Raw genomic sequence first — 18,375 nt, 5'->3', positions numbered from 1 at the left:
AGGCAACAGCACATGCAGTGTACCATTGTACCTCATTTATTCTGCTGAAGCTCCTGATATGTTTACAAGCATCAAGCAGTATAGCGGTAAGGGTAAGAGTTCATTGCTTCTGTGACACTCTTTGGCATGACTTTAAGGGCTTGGCGCCAAGCTGCTGCTAACTTTAGCTCACTAGCTGACTATAATCCTTCATCTGTTTAAATTAAATAGTTTAAAACAACCTTGATCTTGCATGTAACAGTGAGACGAGCTGCACTGTCGGTAAACAAAAATGTCTGCCATACAAGCTCCAAGCTGCAGAATTTTAACACAATCCCTCACAGATATCACTTTATCAGCCGGCCCTGTTATTGGCGTATCAGATACATATCTGGCACAGTACCAGCCGTGATCCTGCGCGTCAGTCCAGCACATTGTACACCACATTACAGTGATGATATGAGAGTTTTAGAGGAGACTGAATGAGGTTTTGTTGTGCCAGAGTACCAGCTCTGTCTGTCTTCTATCTGTCCTCCCGTTCTCGCTCTTTGTCTGTTTGTGTACAACTGAGACGTCCTCCACCTCCTCTCTGCTGTATCTGCTGAGCTGGATTTGTTGCCCTCTGTGTCTGGGTTTATTGATAAGAGATGGAGACGCGGGAGTGAGGAGAAAATGACCGCAGCGCTTTTTAGTCTCATCCTAACTCTCCCTGTCTACACATTTAACACAAACAGGCTGGGTGATATATCAGACTTTCAGGATCTGCCAATAGAGATAGGGTGAGACGATATAGTATATATCAGTTTGGTTTATGCTGATGTTGATCTGATAATAACAAATAGATATCAAGCCTAATCCCCAGTATAAAGATTGTTACAGTAGGTATGATGCTTTTTGACCACAGGACAGTCTGCTCAAAATGTCCAGTCTAGGTGAGATATTTTATTAATTCTATTCAGAAGCATTCATGTTTTGAGTAAAATCTAATTATATTGATACTTGTCAGATATCGTGGCAACGTAAAACAATACCTGCACCAATATTGGGTAAATTATTTTTTTTTAATTTACCAAAATTTCAGGGAAACCCCCTGCAATCTGTCCCAAATATGCTGGAAGCATTTGGAAAAGTAGATGAATCTGCAAAAAATTTGGGTTTCTTTAGTTCCCTGCCAGTTCCACCCACATTTCCAAATGTTGCCAATGCATTTGTGCAAATCCATTTGGGTGTTGTGCTCTCTTGTTTTGTTTTAAAAATGGCTGAAGGTGATTCACATCATCATTTATTTGCAGAAACTTTGCTTATGTTTTACAGTGTGTAGGAGTTTGTCTGCCTTTTTTTGGTCATTTGAATTTAAAAAAATTGCCCCTTAATGGGCGTGCAGCTATACCATGGCTTTCAAATGGCTTAAATTTCCATGATTATGGCATAATTCATAATCAGTTATTTTGATTGGCATTGAGATCACATTTTAGTAAACATGATTGCTCATTGGTTTTTACTTCATCAACATAACATATATGTATAAAACTTTAACACTCTAACCCTTTCAAAAACAAGCAATACATGAAATAAGTGACCATAATAATTATTGCAACACTGAAATGTTTACCAGATGATAAAACCTATAGGAAATAAACGAGTGCAACACAACAGGCAGAGTAATCCTTTGATCACAATGATCTTGTTTTCATGATTGTGGGAAGCGATCATTGTGATTGAAATTGAAACTCAATTAATTGCCCTGCACCAGCAGATAGCATCAAAATGTACAGGAACTTCATGATCTTCAGTCATGTTTTAAAGGAAACGCCTGCACTTTTGAGCACTTCTCAAATGTTGCCAGTGTATTTGTGTAATCTAGAAGGTGTGCTGGATTTTTCCTGCTATTTCTGATAAATCACAAACAATAAAATACCTCAGTGTTGAGAGTATAGGACTTCTACTGTTGCTGCTGTGGTTTCAAACATGTTTCAGTAGCATTAGATTTGAGCTAGAATCATAACAACGCTTATACTTCTGGTACTTTGACAACTAGAGATGCAGAGCTCTGAAAATTAGGGCCAATACAATTGAGCTGATTGCCGATATCGACATTGATATTTCTCTCAGGACTTTAGTGTAAGACTCCCACTTTTGTCAACATTTTCTCTCATCTCTGACCATGAAAACAGATTTAAAAAATAGAGCTGTTAGCAGAGTTTAAAATGATAATTCAGCCAATGCCAGTGTTCTGATACCAGTATTGATGTCCTTTTAAATTTTCTGTTAGATTGAGATGTTACATGTGTTAGATGTGATCTCTAAATTGATGGGGCACCATTGGCAAGCATCAGCTACTGGCATCAGTTCATGCCACATAAACTCCTGGTGGCTGATATTGGCTTTATTAGAACAGATGCACCAGTGCATTTCTAGTGGAAAACAGAGATTGTGTGTTGCTATTCAGCCAAAGATTATTGATCTGATTTTTTGGTCAGTATAACCCAGTCCTTTCACATTCATTCTATTTCACAGCTAAAATGGACATTTGTGTTCTTCAAAGAGTTATTTTTGCAGTGCAAGGTGTAACACATCATGTGCTATTGTTCGTTCACGTGAGCTGAAGCAGCTGACAGAATCTGTGTTTTTTAATGCATCTGATATCGAGCAAACTCCCAGCTGTATTCTGTGCGTGCATGTGTCAGTGTGTTATTGTTTTCCTCTTGTTTTGGTGTTGTTGCCAGATTTCCTGGTCAGCTGATCTCATGTGTGTGCACAGACACGTGCCTGTGTTTCTCTGTCCACGGTAGAAATGGCCAGAACTGTGCTACCTGCTCGTCTTTATCAGCGCCACTGTGCAGATCTGTAGATCATCTCTTCGAAAATGCACGATTGATTTTTACTGTACAGGCGGGATAAAGCACAAAGAATAGACTGAATAATAAAGAAGAATAATCTCTTTTCAACTATATTTAGGGCTTCTTTTCAGCTCTATTGCCTCTTTACCCAGAGTGCTGATCACAGAGGGCCCCAGTTGAGGGAAAAAAAAGGAAAACAATGGTCTTTTCCTCTGCACTGGAATTCACAGGCCACCCTCTGTCTGTGCGTCTGCTTCTCTCTCTCCCTCTCCTCTCCCCTTCCCTTCCCTCCACCCCCCTCTGCTGTCACGGAGCAGACTGGGCAGGTTATAAATAGTGGTGCAACCACCCTGAATCTTAGTTGTCGTCAAGGATGTTTTTGCCTCTCCCTTTGGTGTGCTCCTTTCCGCCGTGCTCCGGCCACGCTGGGATTTTTTTCGACAAACAAAGCACTGCGAAAACTGTGACGAAAATTTACCAGCTTTCTTTTTTTTTTTTTTTTTTTTTTTTTTTTTTCCCTTTTTGCTGTCGCCTCAAAGCCTAGACAGCCGGTCCTACAGTGAAACATTTCCTGAGCTGTTATTGATGTAGCCCTGTGGTGTTTGTAATCATTAAATGGCTCAAGTTATGTTGGTTTTTCAGTCCTGTGGAAGCAGTAAAAGTCCCACTCTCTGAGGCTTCCTCTTCCTTCTGTGGGTCGTGACAACATGTAAATGCTCAGTTTTGTCCCATCAGAATTGCCATAGTAACTTGTTCACAGCTAGGGAGACTCCGTACTTGTGGGTGATGTTACTGACATTTATGTCAGCATATTTATCTCTCAGAAGTCCAAGTCGACAAAGGGAGAAGCATTTTAAAGTTCAGGACAAAGTCTGCTCTCTTAGTACACTAAAACCTACAGTTGATTTATATACATATTCACCTGTTCTTTTTTTTTCTTTTTTTTCCTGATAATGTTTTACTTATTGTGAATAACTAAACACTTTTTATTGCTCTATCTTCCTTGTCATTTTTGTGTTGATTACTCAGAATAAATCATATTCAAATGCACCTCTTAAATCTATAAAAGAGCCATCCAAAGACTGTTCTCTCATTGTCTTCTTGCTTTTGTTTTTCTGTATCATTGTTACTTTAAAGCCTGTCATTTATGTTTTCTTCTTTTTGTTTCCTTTATCACGAACATTGGCATTTACAGAAAAGTTAACGGCATGTACTAACACGGCAGCTGCTCCTCTGTCTCCCATGAGCACCTTGTTCACCTTTCATTGACCAGTACAGGATGTCTGTGCAGTCCTGAAAAGTATTAGAAGTTGCTGAATAAATTTGGCCTAAATTAAGGTTTTTAAAATGTATTAAAGTGTCTTAAATGCAAGACTATAAGGCCTTGGTTGGTTTTTTTTTTATTTTTAGGGTAATCTAAAGAGGTTGTAGGCTTTAAATCAGAAGTAAAGAATATTACAAGTATCCTGAAATGAGCAGTTATACCGTGTATTTTTTCCCCTTTAAACCTAAATGTATGCTGTTGACTTTTTAGCCTTAACTACAGTGTAAATAGGTACTTCTAGACTGTGGTATAACTAATTTTTAGGCCACTTAGGCAAAAAAAAAAAAAAATTCCATTCAGCTACCTTTATGTTTAGCAGTTTTTTTCTCATAGTCTGACCTCTAAATTCTCCAAGAAAGCCTAATTTGTGCGCTACAAAAGAAAAAGTACTATTTTTTGTTGTCACATTTTATCTTACTAGCACAAAAATAAATATGTAACTGTATATGTAAATGTAGCAGGTTAGAAATTGAAGAAGAGGTAGTCTTAAAATGTTTGATGATCGTCTTGAAAGAGGTCTTAAAATGTAGTGAATTTAATGTTTGTTGATACCCAATAGTAGGACAAGCGTTAGTCAATATTCCCATGTCTTTAAGATCAAAACAGGATTTCTAGAAAGAAAAATTTTAAACCCTTTAAATAGCAGATGAAGCGATTACCATAGAATATATATTTTTCAGGGAATATTTCTTTTCTCAGTGCATAGTTCTGATTTAATATTCGTTTGGTATCTTATCAATCAGTAATTTGTAAAGCATAACCTAGATTTTTTATATTTAAATACTCCAATTATAATATAGTCGAAGTTTTTTCTGTCATTGTATCAAATCACACCATTTAGAACTAATCTGTACACGGCTTTTTTGTATTCACAAAAATGCCTCTGAGCTGTTTTGCTGTATAAAAGCTTTAAATAATCATTGATAATTTTGATCAATATAAATAGTGTTTTATTAATTATCACTTTTTATTTGGATTATTCAGACATAGCAGATTGATGTCTTTTTTGGGCTTTTTGCCGTTTTTGGAGATGAAATGTCAGCAGATAGCGTCAGAGAATCAGAGTGAGTGAGTGTGGGAAATGGCATGAAAAGAGGCCACAGGTCGGACTTGAACCCAGACTGCCTGCTTGGAGGACTAGCTTCTATATTTCAGGCACAAGCCAGATGGCTGCATCCTTAATTGATTGTTGGACAGTTGCTAAATAATCTTCAATTATTCCACTAATCGACAAACTGTTGCAGCTTTTAATCATGCAGAATTGTGGCATCCTTGATATCTGTTATGAAACTTTGATACAAACCTTTTAGAAATTAAATCAGATTGATTCTTTTTTTTATACAGAGAAATTGGTAGAGTTTGGTTGAAAACATGATGGAAGATCTGAACTTCTTTATAGGAAAGGTTTATTTTTTGAGATAATCAATCATTAAAATAACTGACATAGTGATTTCAGACATGATATTAAAAGAATAATGAAGTATCTAAAATGTTTTCCATTAATTTCCTTTGTAACACATCAACCTAATGCTGCAAATACTGATTATTTTCAGATTAATCAATTAAGTTGTATTAGATTGATCAATTGATGATTTGGAAAATATTTAAGATAAATTTATTCATGTCTTGTCCATTGCTGATTATCAAAACAGTTACTAAATAATATCCAAGTGAATGACTTATCTTTCATTCATTGCTGCTTGTAAATGATGCAGAATGTGACATCCTTGACTCTGATTTATTAACTTTGATACAAGTAGAAATGGAATCAGATTGATTTCTTTTTTGATTTAAGGTAGAAAAGTAAAGGTCCAAGGTCTCTGATATTTTTTAATCTTGTTATTGATAAGGAAATAAATACAGGCTAAGTCCTGCACTCTTATGAAATTGTTAAATTACGAGTGCTCCCTTATGTTCACAGCAGCATTTGGTCTGAAATATGACTGTAGAGCTGAACTTGATTTTACGAAAACAGGTTATTTTTTTATGTAAGTAATCATTGAGCTAAGCAGTTGTGTTGTGTTTAAAAACGTAGTATTCAATATATTATATTTCTTTACAATCTAGGGAAACAAATAGTTATTTTCAAGCAATCAACCTTTGTTTGAGATGTCATTGAGGGGGCAGCCCTCATTTAACATGATGTTGAGTCAATAACAGAAGAAGTTCAGAGAATACAAGGCAATAAAAAACAGAGGAGAAACTGATAAAAGGATGTTAAAAATCATCAAACTAGCGATGTATGCTGAGAATTAGGTCTGAATAATTAATATACTAAAATGAAAAAATTGGTTAAAATAGTTTGAAAAGTTTGATCAATGAGAAGTTGTAGTTTTAAACTGATTAACTGATGGGTTGTCTTCAGAATATTTAAGAATACAGAAAGATTAATATCTCTGTTCTTAGTAAAATCTCAGAGGAGTTGCTAACTAATCACCAATTGATCCACTTTTCTTGAAGTCATTGCAGCTTATAATGACGCAGACTTGTTCACTCTGATACAACACTTGTGAAAATGAAATCAAATTGAATTATTTGTTGAGGTCCACACGTAATTTTAGGTAATTTCTTGTTATTAATATCCAACACTTGCCGGCTTCATCCTAATTGCATTGATTTTGTCACTATATTCATTTAAAGCACACAAATCTATGGCTGCAACAAGTGATTATTTTCAGTTTGCTCATTGAGAAGTTCGTCATAAATTGAAAGTAAGTCTTAGGAATATTGACAAATGAATTAAATTCTAGATTGGCTGCATCTGTCGTTAATTATTAAAACACTAAATAAAAGCCAATGATTGAGTCATCTTGTAGTCATTACAGCTTATAATGATGCAGACTTTTGGCATCCTTGATACCACATTTGTTCAATTTAATAGAAGTCAGAAATTAAATAAAACTGATTCCTATGGAACAAGCTGGAATAGTACAAATCTACGTCTAATATTGGGTAATTTCTTGTTATTAATGTCCAGAAATTGCAGGCTTAGTGCTGCACTGTTATGAAATAGTTCAACTATGATTACTCCCTTGTGCTCATGACAGCATTTAGTTTGAAATAGGACTGATGGTTTGAAGGTTTTTTTTTTCAGTTGGTTTGTTTTTTGATATGGTTAGTTGTCAGAGTAATGGATGTCAACATTGTATGCATCGGCACATCAAAGTCTTGCCACAGTACTTCCTTCCAGCTCACAAATCTGTGGCTGAAACTAGTGTTTATTTTCAGTTTGATCAATGAGAAGTTGGTGTTATAATGAATTTTTTGATTGTTTGTCTTAAGAATATTGAAAAATTAATCGAAGACCAGATTAATAGCTGCATCTGTTGTTAATTATTAATACAGTCACTAAATAAAAGCCAGTTGATGGACTAATGTTTGAGTCATTCTAGCTGATAGTGACTGCACTATATCCGCACACGTGTCGTTATCAGTAGGAACGCTCAGATGAAGTTTGATATTAATCATTTCAAAGCGATCTTTTTGATTGCGCCCCTTTAATCAAATCTGCGTACATGGGAAGCACTGACTCCCCCTCTGATCATCAGACATCTCCTCTGCTCTGCAGCAACCCAAGCCTCCAGTTGGTGGAGGCTGCGGCCAGCTGACAGTGTTCATAACCTCAACCTCAGACCTCAGCCTGTGTTGAAACGCTTACATCATCTCTCCTCCTCTCCCTCCCTTCCTCTCTCTTTCCTTTCTCATATCAGCCTGATGTGTGTGGTAAGCAGCAGGCAGCAAACTGAATTTGCAGTCTTTGATAATAATAACCTCTCTTAGTGCCTCTAGTTGCCTTCTTTTCATATCAGCTCTTAGGAGGAATTAGCCATATTTTTTCAGACAGCCTTATTTATGAGCTTGCAAGAAGTAGAAGAAATATGTCATGATTGATGTTAAAATGAAATATTGAAAACAACTTAGCAGTTTTTAATATATTTCTGAATAAATCAGTGCACGTTGGTGTGGTTGGAGCCTTTGTTTTGAACTGCAGATGCAGCAGTATGTGTTGATACAGCTGACAGTAATTCTCTTTGTCTGGAGCGCAGGCGGCTCCAAGTTGTTTCTGTGAACCTTCTGCTGCGAGGTAGACTGGCTTCAGGAAACAGAAAGAGCGGGAGAGAACACAAGGGAAGAAAGGAGGGAGGAGGATGAGGGAGGGAAACGAGCGAGGGAGAGCTCCTCTTGGTTGTCATGGCAGCAGGGAAATGCACCATGGGATCGTGTGTTTCCAAGGTGAAGCGGGATGCTCGTACTCGATTGGTCGGACGAACTCGTTGACTTGCTCCTAATTGGCTGCGTTACTGAAATTCAGAGCAACATTAAGTGCAGCCTGCTTTGATATTTCAATTTGATCAGGACAAAGGGGATATCGTCTCTCTCGATCTGCTTGGTATGCGCTCTGTATTAGCATCAGCATTTACATGAGCTGCAATGTACTGCAATCAGGAGTGTTGGATTACTACTCCACTGTATTTAAATAGTCTGCCGTTGTCTGGCTGAAAGCATCATTAACAAATCAAGCTGTTATGAAATGAGGCCAGTGTGCATTAGCTCATATAACAAGAGCCAATCATAATCATTGAATCCAGAAAGCTAGTTATACAATGATAAATACGCCTGCCTGCCTCCCTGCATGCATCTGTCTGCACTTTTCTGCATGCCTGTGTGCTCATTCTTCCTCTGTTGTCTCGGCCCCGATGTTGGGAGGTGAATGTGTGAGTCCTGGTGCGCTGTGGCAGGCGGAAGCAGAGAGCAGCACTCTGTTAAGTAGGACAGTGCAGGATAAAGGGCCACTGCCTCCAGTCTGGGGCTAAAGCGCTAAATTTATCCCCTCCCTGCTCCCAGCACAACACAAACACACACAGGGAGCCGGGCAGGCACACAGAAACATACTCGTCAACAATCGGCATGCGAGGCCCGTCCACACAGAGGGCGGTGGAGGAGCTGGCACGAGAGCTTTTTATTAGAATAGACAAAAAAGCCCATACTATCATCGTGTGCATTCAGTCTTAAAGCACTTTTATGGAGACACAAGACGGCTCAGCACCCGAGCACTCGACCCCGTACCCCCTGGGTGTCCCTACACTTCCTCAGTCTCTCTAGCAACAGGAACTTGAGGGAGACTGACCAGGCTGTACGACCATGTGACCTGGCGCTCTGGATATATCATGTTGCTGGAGAGATCCTGTCCAACAGATAAATATGGCTCTTAAAGGAAAATACCAGTGTTTTTCTCTGGCATGGGTTATTACCTAAATTGCTGCACAATTAAACATTAATAATAGTCTATTTCCCTTTGCATCACTTACCTCCCGGTACCCTTCTGTTTGTAGCTATCTGACTTTAAACACATATTTGTGTTTGATCTGTCAGTCTGAAATGGTGAGTGTGAATGCCAGTACCAGTAATGATCCTTGCTCTTTTATTTGGTTGAAGTCCAAAATGACAACACATCTTTAACAGAGTGGTATAAGCTGAGTAGAGCTTTAGCTAAAAAGTTTAAAAGGTCCTTATTCCATCTGTTCTGTTTATTTTATATAGCTGAAATGACAAATTCACCGTCATGACAGCTGTAATTTTGCTCATCAACAACTGAATTTTTGTATTCTTGATGTGACATTTGAACACATCATGACATTTTATTTACATTTGCCTTATTGTCATTTTTACTGAAGTGACCATGAAGGCATCATGATATAACTATCTGTCCACTCTTTAAGCCTGCTAATTACCTCTACAGATCATTCAGAAAGCTGATGTTTTCATAAAAATCCAAAATATGCACCGACATAAGTCTTAACCAAGGGAGAGAAAAATTAGGGGTGCACCGATTGCAATTTTCTGGCCGATCACCGATCTTTAAAAAGCATGACCTGCTGATTCCGATTTTGGCCAATACTGATTTTTTTTATAAATGACAGCATACACCTTCAATGTTCCAATCTTATTCTATTGAAAAACATTGAACAATACCCGTGAAACAATACAAACTTGTTGTTTTAACTGCACATGAGGTAGTTCTCTCAAATATAAATGAAAAGTTTAGAGCAATGCTGTGCAAACTACTAAATTATATCAGTTCCTTTAGTCTTTCATTTTTCACATTTTAGTAGGTAGAGGCATATGAAACTGATCTTATCCACCGATCTTATTTACAATGATCGGCCGATCACAGATCCCCTAAAATTAAGGAAATCGGTGCTGATACTGATTTGGGCCGATGGATCAGTGCACCCCTAGAAAAAATATTAAGTGCCATGTTAATCAAAAGCACTGTTATGTATGATTAGGCTGATGTTACCAAGCCATGTCAAACAGAGCAGGCAGGGATGTGTCCTAGAAGTAGCAGTGGACTGGGAGACTGAGACTGATTTGTCATTTGTAGATTTGCATTTTGGCAGTCTCTGACAGACTTTCTGCTGTTTAAATTTGCCTGCTGAATCAGCATTCTGCTTGGTATTAGCCTTCGGCTCAATGCTAACAGCTACTGTCCAGCATTTTCTGTTAATCGTCTGTTGTAAGGATGATGACTCGTGACTTATAAGATCTGTTGTGTTAAAGATCTTTCATCACAAACACAATCTTGTTATCCTCTTCTGAAACACTGAAAGTCACATACTTGTAAAGTAGAGGCTATTAAAGGGCTACGCTGTAGTCTCTGCAGAGCAGTAGATGCCACCTACTGGTTCAGGGTAGTCTCATGAGGAGTAAACAAGCACCTTTTTTATCAGTGGATTTTATCAGTTAATATTCTATTGTTGGAATTAGGGCTGAACGATTTGCAAAAATAATGTAATTGGGATTACTTTCCCCAGTATTGCAACTGCAATTTGATTTGTGAATATTACTAGGTACTTTATCTTGTGTATTTTTTAACAAATTCAGGCAATAAATCATTCTCTATTACAAACTACAATTAGTCAAGCAGCATGTTTTGACTTTCCAGGAAGTACATAGCTAGAAACCCCCATATGGATAGATGCATTTATGACAATGTGCATTGAAAACAATGAAATTATTCAAAGGAATTAATCTATAGTAGCAGAATCTGAATAGGAGGGAGAAACAAGCTTTATGCTATAAAGGAGGAGGCTGGGGTGAAGGAGGTGAAGCTTTGCCAGCAGCAGTGTGATGCATTAGCATTGATGCAGGCAGAAATTAGTGAGCAGTGTGTCATCTTTAAATTGGCCACCATTTTATAAAAAATTAAGGTTTAACGTTTGCAAAATGTGCATAAAATCTCTGCTGCTGCTGCTGCAAAAAAATATGAATGTATTAAACTGGTATTTTGACATGTTTCAAGTTAAAGCAATATTGCAATGTCTGCAAATTGTAAATTGCAGCATGCAATATTAAAAATTAATCTTATTTGTGATCAATTGCCCAGCCCTAGTCGAAATAATAAAAACATGTTAAATATTTGCAATATCGGACAATAATTTATCATCCCCAGATAAAATGTTGCATAACCGGTTTGGCTCGGTAACTCTATTGATGAGCTTAAACCTCACTGATTCATTGAAAAACACACAGAACCTGGGTTTCAATCTCCATCTTAAGTCTCAAAGATTTAATGTTTCCTGTAGAGGTTAAAACAATACTTCTGCATAAAGTTATTGCATTAGGGAATGAAGCATTTATCATCAACTGGCGGCTCAGGGGCCACATCAGGCCCCCACAGCTCCCCATCCAAACCCCAGAAGAAATATTTAATTTGGAAAATGGGAGGAGGAAAAGAGTGGTAATTAGGGTAGCTTTTTAAAAAACCCTATCTTGCTGTGCATGTGTACTGGGACAAGGTCATCTGTCTGGTTAAAATACTTAATTCAGCTACATCCATAGTTTGAATTAACAAAGCATTTAATGTGTAGAGGTCTTTTTTGAAATATTGTTTTGTTTAAAATGACCTAAAACAAATAGATAAGGTTTAACAGCTACTGTTAACGAATGTCAGTCATCAGCAAATATTGGTGAATGAACAGATAGCAGTATCAGTAGTAGATTTTATCTGCTGTGTCCAATTTCATGCTGGCCTCTAGTCCACCTAATTGCTGAAGAAGAGTTTTTTTTTTTTATTAGGAGGAATTAGTCACCTATAGGACAAACTCTGATCTGTTTTCATTGAGTTTTGCACCAAAGGAACCAAAATAAATAATGAAAAAAAGGTGTTTGTATCAGCATGATGATTGACAGTGTAAGCATCAAATGAGTGAAGTCAGGTGAAATTCTTGTGATGGCTAGTTTTTTTATACTTTCCGAACAATTTCTATTGACTTATATTGATTGTGATCAACTGACTTGCATCACTTTTTTTACTTTGCACAATTTGGGGGAGTTTTTGTATTAGAAAATAGTGATATCACTGTGTGAAAAATACCTCTGTAGCCAGTGACGTTTACTTCTTTAGCAGAATTTGTTAGGTTGATTTAAGTACACTTTGTGCACAATGAACACTTCCCATTTCTTGAATAGTTTAAAAAAAGAACCAAGAAAACTCTGAACACAATTTTACAAGATCTTTTTCCAACAGTTCTTCTCTTGAATGCAGCTCTTATTCCTTCTAATGTCAGCTTGAGGCCCTGCAGACCAAAGAGTATTTCTTATTGCTGAAGTTAACGGGCGTCATTGTTGTTCATGCATTGTGATGCTGAGGAAACACAGCAGAGGAATTCAAAGGTAGCAGCAGCAGCAGGGACAACTATGTCACCATTCATGGAGGGAATCCTGTGTCCTTACATTTCCTCTGCTCTCTCCCTCCCTCTGTTCTTCACTCCCTCCCGCCTCCTTCGCCACCATACCCTGCATTCCTCCCATTCCTGCTGCCTCTCCATGTGACCAGAGACCGGCATACGGGGCCAAGCCGGGGTCTGAAGAAGTCGTCATAGTTAATCCGTCAGGCGTCACTTGCCCCCTTTCTCCTCCCTCTCGTTCACTCTGTACTTTCTGAGTAACTATGATTCCTATGGTACTGTCTTTAATCCACACGTTCAGACAGATGGCCACATTTAAAGCTAATCCCTTATATGGTGCAGGACCTTTCACCCTCAGAGCTGTACACTACACTGTGGCTTTACTGAAGCCTGAACTAGTTAAAACGTTATGCATCCTATTAGAGTGAAACTCGACACTAACCTTAGTCAAAACAAATCTGTGCGTGCAGATTTTTATTTAACATCACTGCATGGACTTGAACTATAAATAGACTATATTTAAGATGCATGTTTTATGTTTCTTTGACTGTGTGAACAGCTATATGCACAAGCTAAAACATCTCACAGCTCATCCTCTAATTAATGCTCAGTTTGTTTAACATGCCTTTTTTGCAGGGTTTATAGGAGAGAGCATTGCATTCAATTTAAATCGTTTTCTAACAAGGATTAGACGTGTAACAGAGCAAACCACTTACCACAAACTGTACAGTAAATACTATTCAAAATACCTTGTCTTTTTATGTGCATTACATTTTAATCAAAATATTATTTTTTACTTACATTGATCATTTCCATCTGAATCTCCTACCCCTCTGACAGTGACTCTGAAACACACATTCACCTTTTCTCTGTTCATGGAGCAACATATTTATTCATAAACCACAACTTCTAACTAACAAAAGCTCACCAAGTTCAGCCGCTGTGAGTCTCAAACACTGCAGCACACACCTGAAGCTGTAATTCAAGTATCAGTGGCACACCGTATTATTATTAACGTATGTGTGACCACAGCTTAATGAGCATTGTGATGAGGTGCTGCTGATAGCAGGAATACACTCAGGTAAGATATTGTTGATAAGTCAAGGTAACAAGAAGGGTTTCACTTTTAGTTTCCTTCAAACAACACAAAAGCACCAGCATGCTTGATGCCACATGATTTACATTACACACCGTCACGTGACTATTGCACATATGCACATCATAGATGTATTAGCTACTTTTAGGCGCTTCAGAAATTGTTATGAGGCCTTTACTAGGAGAGTTTCAGAAGATGCACTTGTTCTGTTTCACTTAGCTACAACATGCTAGTCTGCTTCTGTTACTGCAGGTCCAGACCAGGCCAAAGTGATGGTGTATTCTGGTGCTGGTCACTTTACCACATTCAGTGGTTACAATGCAAGATTTAAGCACGTGATCAAAGTGTTTTTTCGTCCTTTCTGTCCAGATTATCCTTATCCCTGTTCAGTCTCCTCTAGAATGGGAAAGTTTTGATTGCTGCAAACAGAAAGATATGGGTAAAACTTATTGGAATTGCTTTATTCATTATTAGTTTTTTTTCTACCACACTTTCACTCTAAAGAATACACTAGGTCTCCCGTGCAACCCATATAATAGAGTTAGGTCTTCTTTCCTGTGAAAGTGTCTTTTGCGGTTGTCCAAACAGTGAGATTTGGTCAGTTGACCAGGTAATAGACTTGCACACTGGAGGGTGTCAGCCCTACTCACAAGCGATTGTAACTATTCAAAATAATTAGCAATTATCCAAACTTTATTTGAAGAATTGCCAGTGACTTTTCAACAATTACTTTGCTTGAAATGACCACCCAAAGGCAGCCTTCTGTGGCAAAGAGAGGATTCTACCTCTCATCTTTGTTTAGGAGATATGCAGCAATGGCCATAGCATTTTTTGTATCAAGTATATTTGATCAAATATAAAGTCAGTGCGCTTTAATTGGGGGGAAACCACAGATATCAGTGTTTCCCTTGGGCTGGTGCTGTACCTGTGGGGTAGAGATAGCCATCTGTCTTTGCCTCTTTCTCAAATACACTAAAATAAACAACACTGCCCTTTTAAAATGTGTCACTTAATATTCCATTATCATGGCAGGTGGGTTGTGTGTTTGAAATGTAATTGTGGTAGCGTATCACAACCGTCATAGTAGACTGCAGAAGTACAGGATGATTCAGCTTAGTTTGCTGCAGAAAAAAGTTGAAATGTCACCACATGAAGTTTAATTTTTTAACAATATAGCTCAATCAGTACATTTATTGGAGAGAGAGGTGTACAAGTGGATGTCTCTTTTGCAATAGTGACTGTATAAAAATTAAGAAAATAATAGAAAGTGGTCTACAAATACACTTGGACAGACCACCCAAGTATCACCAATGTGTGGGAAATACTGGACAGATCATATTTAACAAATATTGTTCTTCACTGTGAATAAAATTATTAAGTCAAGGCAATAGATCATACATCCAGCATACATCAGAGACACTGCAGAGCAATCAAAAGTCAGCGCATAAGAAAAATCTAATAAAAAATAATCAACTAAACCTGCAGTCACACACTAAATAAAATAGCTGAGGAGAATGGTTGGGCTTTGAGGTAGGACATGCCTTCAGATTTGTCTGTGGCTTTAGTTTGGTTTAATAGCGACTGTGTCACAGATTTAAAACCACAATACAACATTATTTTTAAGAAGTATTACACTAATTTGAACAAATTGGCCAAAGCAGACCTTGCCCAGAGAAGCCCCGCTGTAATCCAGGATGAGGCTGACTAATTGGCCATGGCTCTGGGTGATGAACCTTTTATTATTACAACTGCACAACTCTTCTCACTAAGGGCAAAATGTCCTCATGATTCACTATGAGCGTGGCATAAAACAGGCTTACATTTCCATCCTTTAGACGTATTACCATCCTATGTTTTTTGTTTTTTTTCACTGAGGATGTCTGATGCCACACAGCTGAAGAAGGGGATTGTTTGTGAGATGTTACGCTCTCAGAATAGAGTACATATTTAGACAATTAAACGCATGTCACACTACAGAGCCTCTTTCACAAGCTGGAACAGATGTGTTGCATCAGGATGCAGTTGCAAAGTGATTATGTGAACATGGTAATGAGCATAATTACTGGAAATATTTTAGTCTGCAGAGTAAAGGTATCCGCTCAGATTGAGACAGACACTTTCTAGCTGAAGGCAGATGTATTAGAGGAACCCTGGGGTTTCTATGTCTGTGTTTGTGTGTGATATAGTCGAACAGAGGGAGAGCTGATTCCTGATTTGCTGTCAGAGTTATGTCAGTAATATCTTTAGGATATGATAGAGCTGCAGAGGGTCGGATTTCTCCTCTTTTTGTCGACTATCTCTTTCCATTTCTGTCTTCCTTCTAAGTTTAATCTGACATGTATAAAGAGGCTAACCCCCGCTCTATTTGTGGCAGAGGGAAATCAATTCAGAGTAATAGAGCCTCTATGAGCCTGTGTAAGTCAATGTGGTAGTCTTAACATGTTTAGTGTTTTCTCCAGCTCCTCGTCTCCTGTGTGAACGCTGTGCTGAAGACAGAGCTGGAGCGTCTCTCAGGGCTTTGTGTGTGTTGAACTGTGAGTGTGTGCTTGTGTTATGTTGGCAGCAGACAGTGCTGTTGTGTCCCAGTGGTCAGGTGGCTAGACAGTGGGGAAGATTATATCACCCTGGAAATTTGTCCTCTTATTCGCTGCTTTTTCTCCACCTTCATTTTCTAATCTTTCCTTCTCACCGTATTTATCCTATCACACAGAAACAAACTATTACCACCTCATTGTTTCATCAAATTTGAAACTATCCTGTAGCTTAATTTGAGTTTTTGCCCATTTACAATTAATTAACAAAAATAGTTTATTAACTGTTCAAGAATCCTATTACTCTGTAGTCAAACATTTTGCTAAATACGTAGCTTGATGGTAGGGTTGTGCATTTAAGGATGATTACTCTTTAAAAGTTCTTTGGAGAATAAAGAAACAGAACCAGATTTACAAGCATACACTTGATGCTAACAGATCACAAAGATTACCATTAACAGGCTGCCAGATTTAGCATTGCTTGTTTCTAAGCTAAAAGGAGCAAATTTGATTTCTTGGCACCTCTGTAGTCTGACACAGCAGTAGTGTCACTGCAGATTATTGTTTTCTTCTGTTTTTTTTTTTTTTTTTTTTTTTTTTATTTAACAGGAGCAAACTGTTTTCAGATGCACTGCTGAAGGTAGTGCTGGACTACAACCAGACACCAGTAAAATAATGGGCAAATATGTTGTCAATTCAAAATGATTGTTCATTTTTTGGTGAATAACTGATTGAATTTTCAAAAATCATTGTGGTCAGGGATCACAGTTCTTCCTGTATGACATCAGTATTGACAGCAATTAGCTTAAAAAGTTAATTATTGGTGGTAAAATGTACAACAGATATATCAGTTATAAATATTGTATATAAGCCTATGTGGATTGTGAATTTTGTGGGGTTTTAGGCAAGTCTAACAGACATTTCTTTTTTCTGTATTCATCCTTATGCCCTTAACTTGAAAGTTTGCTCAAAGGACTGAAGCTAGTTTTTTTTTCATACTTAAAGTCCCTGTAAAGTGATTAAAAAAATCTGTGTTTAGGTTTGTCGTATAACAGGCCACTGTGTTATGAACCACCAGGCCAAGTTTCAGTCATGTAAGACATCTTTAATTTTATTAAATGAAGCTTCAAAATCATGAAAAATGAGGCATTAAAATCTGCTTTAGGATGGTGTGGGCATGTCTGTTGACTGAGCTGAACCCACACCCACTCACGAGAAATACAGTCCTCTCAGATTTCAAAATGTGTTTCTGATCAGAACACAAATGCCTGTCTCCTTGCCAGAACAGAAAGATAGAAGTTGGGGGTTAAATTTACTGTTTTCTGGTACAAATCACACTAAAAACAGTCAAAATTTAGCATAACCAAATACAGGATCACAAAAAGTGAACAAACTGTCAAAATTGGTTTGCCAGGTGAAGCTAGTATTAGCAGTACTAGCCCCGATGCATAACAGATCCAATCAACATAACCTTACACAAGATCAAAACACTTGAAAAGCGTTCTTCACAAAGAGATGCTAATGAGATATCCTCTGTGCTTATTCTATGTACAGGAATGGCATTCATAATCCATCCATTATGTGCTTGATTAATTAGTCTTTATTTAACTATAATATTTCAAACTTAAAAGAATTATGTAATGATTTTAAAGATAACTGTTTAAAAAGTTTGTAGGACTAAATACATCATTAGATAAACACATTTGGCCCATTTTAAAGCAGTGCAGCAGACTTGATTGGCTACAACATTTGGGTCTCCTCTTATGGTAGCCCTTTATCCATTGTGCTGACACTTTGGTCTCATGTTGTAATGCCTCTCTTTATCACGAGAGATGTGTATAATCAGTTTTCCACAGGTTAAATAAAGCATCTGTGTATCTTCTGCTTATATTCTGTTAAAAAACTCCACAAAGGG

At 37.7% G+C, this 18,375-nt stretch overlaps 1 protein-coding gene across 1 annotated transcript in view; it reads left to right on the top strand.

The window, feature by feature from the left end:
• The window catches only part of med13a (mediator complex subunit 13a), a 169,216-nt gene that overhangs the window by 57,360 nt on the left and 93,481 nt on the right, over positions 1-18,375 (top strand). The gene's annotated exons all lie outside the window — the stretch shown is intronic.

The sequence above is a fragment of the Cheilinus undulatus genome, linkage group 12 (genome assembly GCF_018320785.1).
Source record: "Cheilinus undulatus linkage group 12, ASM1832078v1, whole genome shotgun sequence".
Classification (NCBI taxonomy): Eukaryota; Metazoa; Chordata; class Actinopteri; order Labriformes; family Labridae; genus Cheilinus; species Cheilinus undulatus.
The sequence above is the reverse complement of the archived record's forward strand: the minus strand, read 5'-3'. Positions and strand labels throughout refer to the sequence as shown.